Genomic DNA, 15,440 nt, shown 5'->3' with positions numbered 1-15,440 from the left:
GCTAACGGTGCAGCGGACACACGGCAGTGAACAAGACACTGTACGGCCGAATCCGCCGTTGGCTCAATGCGTCCCTATCACACAGTGCTTAACTCTGACGCCCTGGGCCGCGGTCCCATCTGTAGGCTATTGGAATTCTTCACTCTGTCAAAGGACAGTGTGCAGCGTCCTTTAGTCACATTCCCCTGGTAAATGGAGGCGGTAAATGTCGAAGCCCCTGTCAATGTTTATACCAGGCTACGGAATAGCCAAAATCAACCGAACGCCAACAGTCCGCTTCAACCTGTTCTCCTTCACAAGACACGACCTGCTCAAGGTGGGAACTCTGACCCTCACACTGAAAGGATGTGAACCAAAGAAAAATCAATCACAAACCACATGGTATTATAACATTAGGAGAAAAAAAGCGTCTGATTAGATAAATAAGCTGACACAATATCAATAGCAACAGGGCTCCAATTGGAAACGGGTCTTTGCGGGGGTTTGTGTTCATGACGATGAAGATGGACATAAAGCAAATCAATCAGGGTCTGATTTCCAGGCTGAGACTTGCTGCCGACCTCAGGACTTTCAACGGTGGGAAGGGAGAGCGGAGAGGTTTACATTCTCCTCGTGCAGTTGGAGACTGATGGGCGACATTCTCAGCGATTGGACTGTTATAGGATGTCGTTACCTGACGTAACTCACGGTGCCACTGAGCGATTAGCGGTTTCCCAAACCAGAAACCACTTGAACTGTCATTGCTCACGAATTTCTTTGCTTCTGGTGTATCAACGGGTTAAATTGTTTCATCAGGTTTGTTCTCTGTTGACTTTAAAACTATAAAGAACCATTCGCCATCTTAGTATCGGAGTGTTTTACAGCCCAAAGAGAGGCAATTAGGCCCAATATGTGCTGACTCTCTTAAAGAGTTATCCATTTATTCTTAATTACCTGTCTGGGGTCTGCATATTTGTCTTTTTAAATTTCCTTTTACTGTTCAAATATTTATCCGCTTGTCTTTCAAAATTACTGATAGATTCTGTCTCCATCAAGGTTTTTCATGGGCCATCATATCCTCTAACAGTGCCCTGCTCAAAATACATAAATATTCTACCCTTTCTCTCTCCTTTACAATAACGATATTGACGCCATCCAGTTGCCCACTGAGCGTCCAGTCGGTTTCACTCTGTTTCTTTTTAACCTTTGAAAACCTTCCTTGATTGGGCACTGTCTGTTAGACTGCTTCTTAATATTCCCTCCCCTGATAAAAAGTTGCTCATGTATTTGGATTAACGTCTCTCACACCGCTACCCCCCACCAGCACCCAACCCACCAACCCCCACCCCCACCCACCACCCCCCGCCAAACCCCCGCCCCCGCTTCACCTTTCTCAGACTGTCCTACACTCTGACTAGGAGGTTAACAGAAAATGAAAGAAGAGCCCTAAAACTGGTCCCAAGTGTTTCAAACCAAGACAAAAATTGCTGGAAACTCTCTGGTCAGATAGAATCTGTGGACAGGACGATAAGTGTTTGAACTGTGTTCTCAACAATGACGTGTAGTTTTACCCTTGTCTCTAAGTGCTATACAATCCACATGTCTGTTTATAATTTTGGATTATTTAGTTATTTAAGGCAATCAGCAGCTTGTTCCCCACTTTCAGTACCTGAGTCCTGAATTCTTTCTCACCTTATCTCGTTTAAATTAATATTTACTTCTTTGTTCCTTCCCCCTACTTAACATTTCTTTTTCTATGAAACAAACAGACACGGAATTTTTTAGTGGTACTTCGGACCATTTGCTCTTTTATTTTATTCATTGGATGTGGAGGTCGCTGGTTGGGCCAGCAGTTATTGCCCATCCCTAATTGCCCCTTGTTCAGGGGGCATTTAAGAGTTAACCACATTGCTGTGAGCCTGGAGTCACATGAAGGATAGCGAGCCCTAAACGAACCAGATGGGTTTTTAATTTCTGATTTTTATTGAATTCAAATTGCACCAACTGCCACGGCGGGATAGGAACCCGGGTCCCAAAGCGTTATCCTGGCTTCCTGGATTACTAGTACAGCGACAACAACACCACGCCTCCCCATCAAGTCCAATTTGAGCAGGGAATGCAGTAGAGAAGTGAACATCACGTATGGAATGGTTAGCATTAAGCTAATAAGGACACAAGTCAGAGGAAGTCCTGAATGAAACGTAGAAAGCTGTAAACACTTTTCAGTCAACCAAATAACCTAATAAAATTGGGGATAGTTTTTTTAAAAAGCAGCCCCTTAAAGGGAAGCTGCAAAAAGAAAGACAAAATTTAAAGGAAACTTGCAAACATTAAGCCTAAATGTGATTAAGAGGTTCAATTCAACACCCCAGTCACTACGGTGCCCACCGAGCATGGAAGGCGTCGGCAGTGCCGGCAGGAACCACGTGCTCCCTCTCCAGGGACACCCAGCGCAAATACAGCGAAGGAAAACAGGCAAACAGTCGGGTCGGACGACCCCCTCGGTCGCCATCTGCCTGGACTGTGAATGGCCAACTTGGCCAGGCGCAGGGGCAGGTTCACGAGGAGGTCCTCCTCCCTCCTGTCCCCTCTCCAGCTGGGAGCCCATAGATCAGGAGCGTGGGACTGATGCACAGATAAAGCAGAAGTAAAGGTTTTCAAGTAACTAAAAATGGGGTGCATAATACAACAGCTCAAATATGCGTCCATGGACTCCAAAAGGCCGCAAAAAGCAGAGGCATCTTGGGAGTCCGTGAACTGACACATCCTACGGTTGTATGGGACTGCTGCGTACAGCACCCTCCACCCCAGGTCCCCGATGAAAAATGGGAGGATATCCCCGTAGAGGGCCCCGCACTGGGGGGCCTTCACCACTGGCCGGTAACAGGCAGCGGGCGAGGGCAAGGAACTAAATGGTGTGCAGCAAAAGCCGATGCAGGAAACCCCGTCATCCCGTGCTAAAGGTCACGGGGGTCATTTCTGCAAGGATAGTCAGCTTGTGGAGCATAGGCTTCCGAAGGAGAGTTCGAAGCTTGGGGCCAATGTGGAATTCAGTCCGAACAGGGGTACGCTGAGACGGAGGAGAACAGCTCACCTGCGCCGCCTGAAGACCCAGGAAAACGTCATGGCAGAGCATGGCCGTGCAAAGTTTTTGGGTGGCATTGGCCGCGAGCCGGACGTCCACCGATGCACGCTGCATCAAATACTTGGTAATCATCCAGCTCACTCCTCCACCACCCAACACGTCCCTGATCCTGGTCACCCTAGCATCCACAGCCCTCCTCTCCGTCAGCCACTGAAAAGGGCGGAAGTGCGGTTTCCTGAGCAGCGGACCTCTGACGATAGCCGCTACTCCTGACGGCGGAGAGCTCCGTCGCAAGGCAACCATGTGCCAGGTATTGATCAGGTTCTGGTAAAAGGTGGGCGACGCCTGCATGGACCCACGAAGGCCCCTCCGGTCTACAAACAGGAGTTGAACGTCAGAATTCAGGTCGTGCACCTGCCGGAGGAAATACATCGCCAGGGCACACCGTTTGGGAAGGGGCTTGACGTAAAGGTATCACTGCAGGGCGCCTGACTGCCCTCCCTAAGCGGGAGACTCAGAAACTCAGCAGGGACCCAGTGCAGCAATTTGTCCCAGAAGGAGTCGACGAGCATTCTCTGCAGCTTTGTGACAAAATCCGGGAGAGGGTTCAAAGTGACCAGCCGGCACCACAACATGGCGGAAATCAGCTGGTTTATGACTAGAACTCGACCCCGGTAAGACAGCACTCGGAGCAGTCCTGTCCAGCGCCACAGGCGAGTAGTGACTTTGGCCTGCAGCCCCTGCCGGTTCGCCAGCAGAATTCCTTAGCGGGGCAGAGGTGGACCCCAGGTAGAGGAGGCTGGCCCTGCTCCAGGTGAAAGGCCTGAGCTCCTCGGGTAGGGGATCCATCTGCCACTGACCGACCAGGAGTCCGGAACTCTTGCCCCAGTTCATCCTGGCAGAGGACACTGCAGAATAGACCTCCTGGCACTCGCCCATCCTCCACAGGTCAGCAGGGTTAGTAAACATGAGGAACACGTCAATGCAAGCCGAGAGGACCGACCCGAAACCCGGCCCATGCAGGATCAATCCCGGCAACCTCCTCCACAAGAGGCGCAAGGAAGGCACCAGCAGACAGAGTACAATTGGCCAGACAAGGGGCAGCCCTGACGCACTACTCTCCCAAAGCGAAGTGGCACCTTCAGGGAACCGTTAACCTTAACTAGACACTCTGCGGCAGCGCACAGAAGTCGGATCCGTGCGACAAAATGCATCCCGAACACGAATGCTCGCAGAGTCCCGTATAAATAATCATGATCCACACTGTCGAACATCTCCTGGTCAAGAGACAGAAAGGCACTCGACAGACCAGTCCTCTGGGAAAAGCGGATGATGTCCAGGACCAGAAAGCTGGTCCAAGTGTTTGTGCTGTGTTCTCAACAATGACATGAGCGGCTTTATCCTTGTCTCTAAGTGCTCTACAATCCACATGACTGTTTATAACCTCGGATTTTTTAATTTATTTAAGGCAATCAGCAGTTTGTTCCTCACCTTCAGCATCTGAATCCTGAATTCGTTCTTCCCCTTTCCCGTTTAAGTTAATATTTACTTCTTTGTTACTTCCACATTTCGTCTACGTTGCATTTTGCTTTGCATGAGGCAAATAGGCACGGAAAAGTTTGGTGGCACTTTAGACCATTAACTCGTATTTTTATTCATTCATGGGATGTAGGCGCCGCTGGCTAGGCAAGTATGTATTGCCCATCCTTAATTGCCCCTTTTCAAAGGGCATTTAAGGTTCAATCACATTGCTGTGGGTCTGCAGTCACATGTAGGCCAGACCGGGGAAGGACGGCAGATTTCCTTCCCTAAAAGACATTTCTTCTTCTGACGATTACTAATTGTCCTTTTCGTCCTCTTCCTGTCGGAATATACCCAACAGGGCAGACGCGCCACCTACTGATGCATTCGGGTATATTTGATTTTTCGAATCTGTCAAACTGAGTTTCACTTCCTGAAATGTTCTATTTTTCAATTTATTTTACTTGTGCAGTGGCTATTTGCTTCGTGGAGCAATGAGCTGAACACGGTTACAAATATTGTAGATGTTGCATTTTGTTTATTTGAATTGCGGTGATCGTAAATGATAAAAAAAAATGATGTTTAATTGACAACCAAAAAACATGCATTCTCGGAATTTGGGCGTCAATGTTAATTCTGGTCCTTATTGTCCATCTGTAAGTGAATCTTGCAACATCTGTCCTCCCGTGTTGACACTTTAATAATGTTGCCCATCAGTTGCGTCCAACTGAAATCATGTCGTATGTGGGCAGAGAATTCAGTCGAGGGCTGAACAACACCAATGGGATCCTTCTCATCGATCCAACAAGGGCACAAGTCAGAGGGAGCCCTGAAGGAAACGTAGAAAGTTGCAGTCAGACCATACTCCATGAGCACCTTCTTTAGTTCTCGCTGCCAAGTAAGAATGAGGTCATTGAAGCTTGGCGGGAATGCAGGGGTGATTCCTGGTTCTTCAGTTTGAAGTGTTTGAGTTGAGAGGAAAAACGAAAACAGTGTTTTCGGACTGTTACCAACTGATTGTTGGTCGCACAGAAAGTGAACGCCGGTTGAACAGGTCTTCGCTCTAAATTACAGAGTCCAAATCCAGGGAATTTCCTGAGTAATAACTGGGGGGAATTGTAGGGGTGTTGGGAAGTCTGGAAGAAAAAATTAAGATGGAACAAACGGCTTCGTCATCCGTCAGTACCTTTTGACTTTGAAATTGGCCTGCGGCATCGAAAACAGGAAAATGACGAATGAGTCTCTGGTGATGATGTGAGGTAAATTGCGCTTGCACGGTTTCTGCAATTTGACTAATGTAAAACAAAACGACAACTCTTGTGGTGTGATCTACTGTGGCTATCTGTCTGTGTACCCTTGTGTGCAAATGTGTGTTTATCTGTCTGCACCTGTTCCGATTTCCAATGTTGTAGGTGAGGCTTGTGCTCTCCAGCAGAGGGCGCCCTCTGATCTCTGGAACTCAGGGACTTGTGATCACAAAGTGAAGCTGCGAGGGAGCTTCGACATTGATTGGGCTTGGGGCAGGGGAATGTGCATGCTTCAGAGCATTTGCCTTGTGACGTCAGCCTATGAACATGTGTAACGTCAGCTTTTTGTCTCCGTGACGTCATTCGGAGGTCAGCCGGTCTGGTTTGAAAGTTAGTTGTGCTTCCTCCGAGATGACAGGACTAAAGTAATTGTTAAAGCTTTAAAGCTTCTTTAAATATGCAAAAATAAAGAAAGGATTAGTGAGGACAAATGTAGGTCTTTTACAGTCCGAAGCGGGAGAATTTAGAAGAGAAAACAAGGAAATGGCAGAGCAATTAAAGTTTTTCTACGGGGTGGACACGGAGCTGTGTATCTGAGGGTCTCAGAGCACAGTCATACACTGCGACCTCTGACAGCTCCACCTAGAAACTACCAGCGGAACCGTGCCCTCTGTTCTCAGCTCTTTTATAAGTCCCTTCTTCGTGAAATCGGCTCATAAGGCGACATATTGGGCAATAAGCAACAGGTTGACTGGAGTCCGACCGGGAAGCTGCCAGCACAAGAAAAGGTAATGGGCAATATCTGCTGTTTTAAAATGACAATCCAGCATCACTTTTCTTCTCCTTCTCCTTCCCCCATTGTCCTGTCCGAATACTGTTTACACACAGAACACCCGCTGGAACTGTTGGCTGGAAGAAATCTAGAACATTTAGAAACATTCGTCCCTTAACCGAACCTGATAGTTATTTTTTAATTCGGATTCCACATGTGCATGAACATCACAGTGAGCGCTAAAACCGGATAGAAATAAACAGGGAACCACATCCATGTTAGCGGGTCCCAACGTGAGGACCGACCACTTCTCTACTGTGGCAAAAACCTTAACCAGCACAGGAGCAAAATGAACTATTTCACCCTAAGACACACATAGGAATGGAGCTGTGTCAGCCCCATGCCATATCCTCTTCGGACAATATCACACCATCAGTGATGAGCGGGAACTGGTCTGCCGGCATTCCCGCCGCCGGCACAGACTCACATTTATTCCTGGCTTCTTTCCAGTAGGCGGCAGTAGTATCAGTGAAGTTGAAAAGCTCTCCGAATTGTCGCTGTTAAAGACGTGGAGAATTATATGAGTTTCAAAATTGTTAACAGGGGGCGTGACAGTGAGTTTTAGTCGATTTACGATTAAAGTCAATTTGCGCAGAGTCCGTTATTTTGGAATATGAGTAAAGTCTTAATTCTCGGACTTCTGCTTCCCTACGGAAGGGTTACTTGTGGCGCTGCCACTTGAATTGAAAAAAAACTTTGTGGTTGGAGCTCCGACAAAGTCCGGATCACTCAACTGATGTGTAATAGAAATTTAAATCTCCATCCCCACATTGGATGGTAGTGTTGTTTGTTTTAATTATGCTTTAGTTTTTTTTTTAAACATTGAAGAAAGTAATGGAATGCACAGTTACAAAGGGAACACACAATCAAGTTCTTCCACGCTCTGCCTGAGAGAATTAAGGAGAAATGAAAGCATTAGTCCTCTGATGTTCACTTTCTTCATAATCATATCTTCATTTGAAGCTGAATAATGACGGGGATGGACACTGGGGGTTGTTTGAATCAGCGGCGTAAACCAGAGTTCGACTCACACAGACGCACACAGGCACCACCCCCACACATACGGTCACAGACACAGACACGCACGCAGACACACAAACACACACAGAGACACACACACGCACAAAGATAGACGAACACACACAGGCACACAAACATAAACATCCACACACAAACGCACACGCACACAGACGCGCATACACACAAACGCTGACACATACATACGCACACAGACACACGAACACACAGACGCACGCAAACACAAACAGACACACACAAACAGACGCAAATACGCTCACACACACTCTGACACACACACACAAACGCAGACACTCGCAAACACACATTGATCAATGTAGCTGAGGGAAATCGATTGGGTTCCTTTATGGAATTATTGCAAATTGCTATTGCGGTTGGGATTTAGGATCTTGCCAGATAAATGAACAAAGACGGGCGGAAACGCAACCCTTATTCTTAATGATCATGTGAACTGTAAAAAGGCGGCATGGAACATTTGTACCTTGGAGTTACATGATTCCTCCACGAGATGGCGATGTTCACCTTGCTGGTTTCAGTGTGGCAGGAGCTGCAGACGGAGAACGTCATTCGGTTACTTTTTTGAATAAAACTGATTAAAGAAACGGATTCGGAAGTAAAAGCGTCATTTACAAATGGAAGTCGTGTTTACTTTATAGTGATATTGTCAATTATTGAAGTATTATCCGTGAGATATTGGAAATATTTTCCAAGAGCCGTTCACCCAGTATCTACTCTCAACTATCATAGAAATGTACAGCAGGGCCGGAGGCCATTGGCTGATTGTTTATGCGGCAGCCGGTAATTAGCCATCCAGCCTAAACTTACTTCTCAAGGTTTGATCAGTCGCCTTATAGGTTAAGACACTTGAAGGTGCATATCCTTTGTGTTATATATTATGAAAGCCTCTGCCTCTGACACCCTTTCCGGCTGTAAGTTACAGAAGCCCACCTCCCTCTGGGTGAGAAAAAATCTCCTCGTTTTCCCTTATATAACTCCCACTTGTTAACTGAAATCTACTCCCCCTTAGTTCCTGACCACTCAACCAAAGAGCTTAGATAATCGGATCCACTCTTTTCAAAGCCTTCACTATTTGATAAGCTTCCTTTGGGTCTCCCCTCAGCCTCCTCTTTTCCGACGAAAAGAAGGCAAGACTGTCCAATATTTCTTCATAACTAATACCCATCAGTCTAGAAAAGACCCTTATAAATGTCATCCGTATCCTCTCTAGTGCAATCACATTAATACTTTTACAAAATATCCCATTCTGTTCAAACCTGTTCGTCAATCCTCATTCCAGTCAGATGAATGAGGTATCGCATTGTTGTGTTCAAATCCCTTCGGGCCCATTGTATGTCTGTATCTCCTGAAAATAGGCTGTGAATAGTCCTAATGAGAAGTGAGCAGGTTATTCAACGGGAGCAGCGAGCACTGATGCTGAAGCAACATTAACAATTTCCTTTCACTGTCCCAGATCCCCAGATTGCAGCAATTTAGATCATTCAGATTCTCTTGTAGCTATAAACACAATGGCATCGAGTTACTGCCCAAGCGTCCTGCGATCTGTTTCTTCCAGGGACTTGCATTCATCATTTAAAGACTGGGAGTTCGCACTGGGGGAATGAAGGCGCTGAGCTGGCTGCATTCAATATGAGAAGTGAGAAAGAACAAAAGTACAACATGTGACTCAGGGACGAGCAGATTCGCCCTCCCAAATGGTCCTCACGAATTTTTTGAACTGGCCGAGAAAGTCTCCCAACGCATTGTTGGGCGACAGAATCAATCTAATTCTAGAGTTGTTTGCACCGAGTCTCTTTCTCATTCGCGCCAAAATAATTCACAACTAAATGTGGATCGATAATCTCCACCGGATAATAGCAATTGTTTGCATATCTATTTATATGCCGGTGCGTTTGTGCATTTTTGTGTGTTTGTCTGTGTATGAGTGTGAAAATGTTTATATATTCGTGTCTAAGTGTATCGCGAGGCTTGGTGAATTATGCTGCAAAGACTTGGATATACAAGAATTTTCAGCAAAACCGTGCAATTATTTCATGATCATATCACTGCAATAGTCTTGAGTGGGAGAGTTAAAACAGACATGTTGGAAATCCGAACTCGGCTCAAGCAAAGCTGTGTGATAGCGCCCTCACTATTTACAATCTGCCTGACAGTGTCTATTCACCTAAACAAAGATCAGCGGCCCTCTGGTGGCAGTGTTAAACACCGCTTCTGTGGAAAACTGTAACTTAGTCACCTCCACACCAAAATTAAATTGACCATCACATTATCAACAGTTTGAAGAGGACAGCGGTGTCATTGTGCACTGTCTGATGAGCTTACAAACCACTCCTGATTTCTTCAATTCTGCAAACAGGAGATTCAGCCTGCCCTTGAAATTTTCCAAAACAAATCTCAAATTTAAACTCACATCTGGCCAGTCAAGTATTCTACCTGCCATAAATGTTGAAGGAGAGAATGCGGAATAAGCGGCTGCCAGCTCTCTCAAAAGGCTACCACTGACGAGGAGATCCAACACCAGCTTTGCCTTCTGAAAACTACGACAGTGAGTGTTCACAAAAAACACCTCCACAAGTCAACAGTAGTCCGAATGTACAGAGCAGTTGCCATCAACAGGCTCCCATACCGCGGTGAGAACTGGGCTGGTTATCAATGAAACCTAACAGCTCGAGAGGATTTCCATCAGCAATGACTCGCCACGCCATTTGGTTTCATGGTAGGACCAGTGAACAAACAGTTGTGACCTTCTTGAAGTCAGCTCCATAAGCATTCAGGAAAAACTTGTGCAAAATCAGTTGCAGTGGTCTGGACACTGTGTCAGGATGGCCCAAAAGCGTCTCCCCCACCAGGTTCCTTTCTCTCAACTTTCCAATGGCCAACGCTCCAAAGGAGGGCAAAGAAAGCATCTCAAGGGCACCCTGAAGATCTCTTTGAAGTGCGGGGTAGATCTTGCACTGTACACCCATGGATGAGCAAACTTCCTTGCCCGAGGGCCACATCTGGGTATGGAAATCATTTGTGGACCAAAAATGCTGCTGAACAATTAAAACAAATATTGATTTTGGTACAAATAAACATTATATATTTGCTATTAGAATTGTTAAACCATCACAGAATTTATAGAGTTATTCAAAATCACAAGAGTCTGGATAGGGTATATTGGGAGAAACTCCTCCCATTTGTGGAAGGTTCGATAACCAAAGGAGACAGCTCTGAGGTAATTGGCAGCAGAAGCAATGGCGACACGAGGAAAAACATTTCCACGTAGCGAATGGTTAGGATCTGGAATGCAGGTTGATTGGGACTTTCAAAAGGGAACTGGGTCGTTATCTGTAAAAGGCAAAAAAAAAAGACACAGCTTACGAAGAAAAGACTGGGAATAGGATTGGACGAATTTATCCTCCAGAGGGCCAGCAAAAGCACGAAGGGCCCAAACCGACTTCTTCTATGCTCTTCCGACTCTATGAATCTATAACGATGCATTGCAATAATTTAACCAAACATACCCACTTCTCACACTCTCTTGACTTAATTTGAACAGCATAGTTTGTCACCCCTCATTTGTAAGACATCAACATATGGTGTCAGACTTGTTCTGGAAATGCACAATAATTAATTGTGATGCTGGTCAGTTAGCTGGGATCTGTAGTGCGATTTGCTGCATTTCAGCAAAGAAAAGGCTTGCGCGCGCACATCCGTGGAGCCTAACAAAACAGGGATTTCCCCTGCCACCTTGAAGATAATTGGGAGATCAGGTTCTCTCAAGGAAGCAGAAAACCTGTCAAGCTATTCTGGATTGTTCTTTTCCATGAAAGTTTTATCTTTATGCTGGAAAAGCTTCAGGTTGTCAGCCTTCTCTGTCACATTCTTCTGCCCTCCAGAAAGTTTGCAGTGTTATGACAATAATATGATCATGGGAAATTTATCTCTTACTTTGTCCTTATGACAGGATGTTAAGGAAACTGGCCTACAGCCACAGAAGTTTAAACGAATCAAAGAACGAAGTCAGAAATTAAGGTAGAGAAGCCTAGTCAGTCAGCTATCTGCATGACAGCCAACACAGCTTCTGATGTTCTGATCTAATCAAGTATTTTATCTGCATCCCATCTGAAAGGCGCATCTCCGGAACTGCGGTAATCCCTCAGTTCTGCACTGCAGAATCAGCCTGATTGACTAGGACTTGAAGCCAGAACCGCCTGACTTGGAGGCAACAGCGCCACCAAGTGAATCACCGTTGTCGCGGGGCAAGTAGAATATAAATTTGGGTAACTTGGATTATTCATGGTTAATTTTTTACCATTTAGGAAACAGCGGCTTTTAAACAGGAAACGAAGGAGGAGTCAGGTTTCTGAAGGGGAAGTTGGTGAACCCCAGCCTGACATTGGGTTCCAGCCAGTTTAAAAAGTGAACGGTTCAGCTTGAAGTTAACAATCAGGAAGCGGTATCGGGGGAGTCTTTACAAGGCTGGGGAAACTTCTACCGAAAAAGCAAATGATGGTGCGCTTCCTGTACCTCTGTTTGTTCCTAGTTCGCTTTACTTGTGAGTGCAGAGGATTTATTGATCGTAGAGTCATTAAGATTTTAAATATTCTGGTTTAATTTGTTGCATTTTAAAATGTCTCTTTTCACCTTTATAATTTGCTCGTAGGTATCCGGGCCAGCATTGTGCTAACCCAACCGGATTCCATCTCCAAAAACGTTGGTGACTCTCTAAAACTGTCTTGTGCGGTGAGTGGCTACGATATCAACCAACATCATATGCACTGGATTAGAGAGGTCCCCGGGGAAGGGTTGGAATCCATACTTGCTTATAGGAAAGGGTACAACACCTATTACGCGCCTGGAGTTCAAAGTCGAATCACTTCTTCAACTGAATCTTCCACAACCTATGTTGAGTTGAATAATTTGAAAACCGAGGACACGGCCATCTATTACTGTGCGAGGCAGTCACGGTGAGAGAAACCAAGGCTGGACCCAGGAAAAAAACAGAGCGAGGGGGAATCTAGACGCTCCAGGCAGAACACCTCGTTCAGAAGCAATGTTCGTAATACAGTCTGACTCTGAACCAAGAGTTACCCCTTAGCAAATGAATCGTAGCAAAACAATTGTGAGCTTTCTCATGTGTATTATTTATAGCAAAAATGTTTGCAGACCCAGGGGCTAACGTTTCAACAATGTGCTATTGAAGGATTTTAGAAGGACTGGCGATACATTCCTATCGGTTGGAATGAATCTATCCTGCACACCTTCTCATCGTTGACAGTAAAGCAAACGCTCGCGAAATGGAGTCTGAAAGTCAGGATTTGATCAGAAAGGGAATGCAGTATTTGTGCGGTCGTGTGTCACTGTGATACTATGGGGTGGAGTATCACATTACTAACTGTCAATACAAAAAACCCGACAGAACTTATAGGCTCAGTCTGGATCACTGGCCGCGAGTATGAGTTCACTATACATGTGGTGAAGCAGTGTTGATATTGTAATCTGAACTGAAACCCTCGCCGGGTTTAAGAGAGAGAGAAATGCTAGATAATTATTCAGGAATCAGTTGGTGATTGGAAGAAACATTCAATTTGAGCAATCAAATGAGGAAAGACTGATGTATAAACATGAAAATTAATCAATTTGTACCTTTGTAATGCTTCAGAAATCTATTGTTAGTTGTGCGATGTTACTTTCTAAAAGAATGGCCTCTTTCCTCGATTTTATGCAGGACCCATTTATTGTGTGGCCCATTGCAGGGAATGTAACACAATGGTCTTTATAGCCTTGACTACTGGGGACAAGGCACCAAGGTTACAGTTACGGCAGGTAAGAAACATGCACTAGCTTAATAATTAGGTTATATTTCTGTCTTTATCTTAAATTATGTTTTTTTTAAATTAATTATTTTGGCCATCCATTATAATTAGTGGGCTCTCTAAGTTTGAATGCAATGTTACTTGTGATTGTGCTCAATATGCTGTTAGAATAAAGCAACTGTTCCTGAGTAAGTGCCGGCCCGGGGTTGAACCTCTGACTAAATTGTTGATGTTATACGGACAGAATCTAACAACAGTAAACAAATGTATTCTGTGACTGCCTATGTCTCTGGACCTTTTCATGATATATTGATATTCTTTGAGATGATGTGATACCGTATTATTGTGATAGAGTTGAACATTCGCGAGTCTTCACTGTGAAACACTGAACTATTTCAAATGGACCATTGCTAAGTCCATCATTTGAAATGCACTCGGAGAGCAGGCAGGTTTTATGTCATGTTATTATGTTTTACAATGTGGAGAATCTACCGCGAGCATGTAGTGAGAGAAGAATATTAGAATCACAGATCATTTCAATGCGATTTTATTGAAGAAAGAAAGGCATTTGCCGGATGTGCATATCTTTTGGAACGATACACAATATGTTGATATAAAAGGAAAATACTGTGGATGCTGGAAATCTGAACTAAAAACAGAAAATGCAGGAACAACTCAGCACGTTTGGCAGCATCCATGGAGAATGAAACAGAGTTAACGTTTGGAGACCGTATGGCTCTTCTTCAGAGTTCTGACTCGATACGTTAACTCTGTTTCTCACTCAATTTGTTAACATTGATGACGTTTATATTGTAAGCTCTAAATTGAACCGAGTGATGGAGTGGAGTGTGATAGCCTCTAAAACACAAAAGTTATCCGACACAAACAGATGCAAATTTTACATTTTTTCATCTTATTAAAATACAGCAAACATTTACAAAGTTCGGAGGTGATTTAAAGAACGATTTAAATTCGTTTATTCCTAACGTGTGAAATACGCCCTGAGAATAGACGGAGTTTATGCTATATCATTTGTTCAAAAACATGTAATGTTTACAAGGGTGCAAGCAGATTGTAAGACTGCTCATTTTAAATCAACGAAGTTGGATTTGTTTAAAATAAAATAACATTAACCAAATATATTCATATATTGATAGGACACTTAATATTTTAATATTGATAAAGTATCCTGTTAATCTGACTCGAACGCTAAAATCTCGCGAATGACCAGGTAGGAACAGGATTGAAATTGATATTAACTAATGTCTTTATAATACAGGATATAATGAACGAATGGATATTATCTTGCACGAATATTAACTGACAATAATTCGAACTTTTTATCGCATCAAACATAAACAACCTTCTACAATTTCGTTGTAAACTAACCAGGATTACCATGAGTGCAAATTCTGAAGAGTTGCAGAGATCATTTAATGATATGATAGAGCCCTGGAGTAATCGAGTCGTTGTGGCGCAGGAGACCATTCGGGGCATCGAGTGCATGCTGGAGAACAATCCAGTTAATCACACTCCAATGCTGTACCCTCGTAGCCCTGGAAGTTTTTTTTTTCCCTGTCGTGTCAATCCAATATCCTTTTTCAAATCATTGATAGTCTCCACCTTTGCCACCATATTTGGCAACAAGTCATACAATGCACTTCACAAAAGTGTCTTCCTCACACTGCCAGTACCTTTTTGTCAAAAACTTCAAACCACGTGTCCCAAAACTCTTGGACTATTACTTAATGAAATCAGCTTTTCTTTGCCTATCTCTGTGACACTTTCATATTTTTGCACATCTTATCAAATCTCCCCTTACTCTCCTTTACTCCAAGAAGGACAACCCAGCTTCTCCAATATAACATTGTAGCTAAATTTCCTCAAGCCTATAAGCATTCTGGTAAATCCCCTCTGCA

The 15,440-nt window shown here is 44.4% G+C and overlaps 1 protein-coding gene across 1 annotated transcript in view; it reads right to left on the bottom strand.

Moving 5' to 3' along the window:
* The window catches only part of LOC144697848 (uncharacterized), a 682,240-nt gene that overhangs the window by 302,305 nt on the left and 364,495 nt on the right, over positions 1 to 15,440 (bottom strand). The window lies entirely within an intron of this gene.

This window comes from Cetorhinus maximus, chromosome 23 (genome assembly GCF_964194155.1).
Source record: "Cetorhinus maximus chromosome 23, sCetMax3.hap1.1, whole genome shotgun sequence".
NCBI classification, from domain to species: domain Eukaryota; kingdom Metazoa; phylum Chordata; class Chondrichthyes; order Lamniformes; family Cetorhinidae; genus Cetorhinus; species Cetorhinus maximus.
This window is presented reverse-complemented; position numbering and strand designations above follow the sequence as displayed.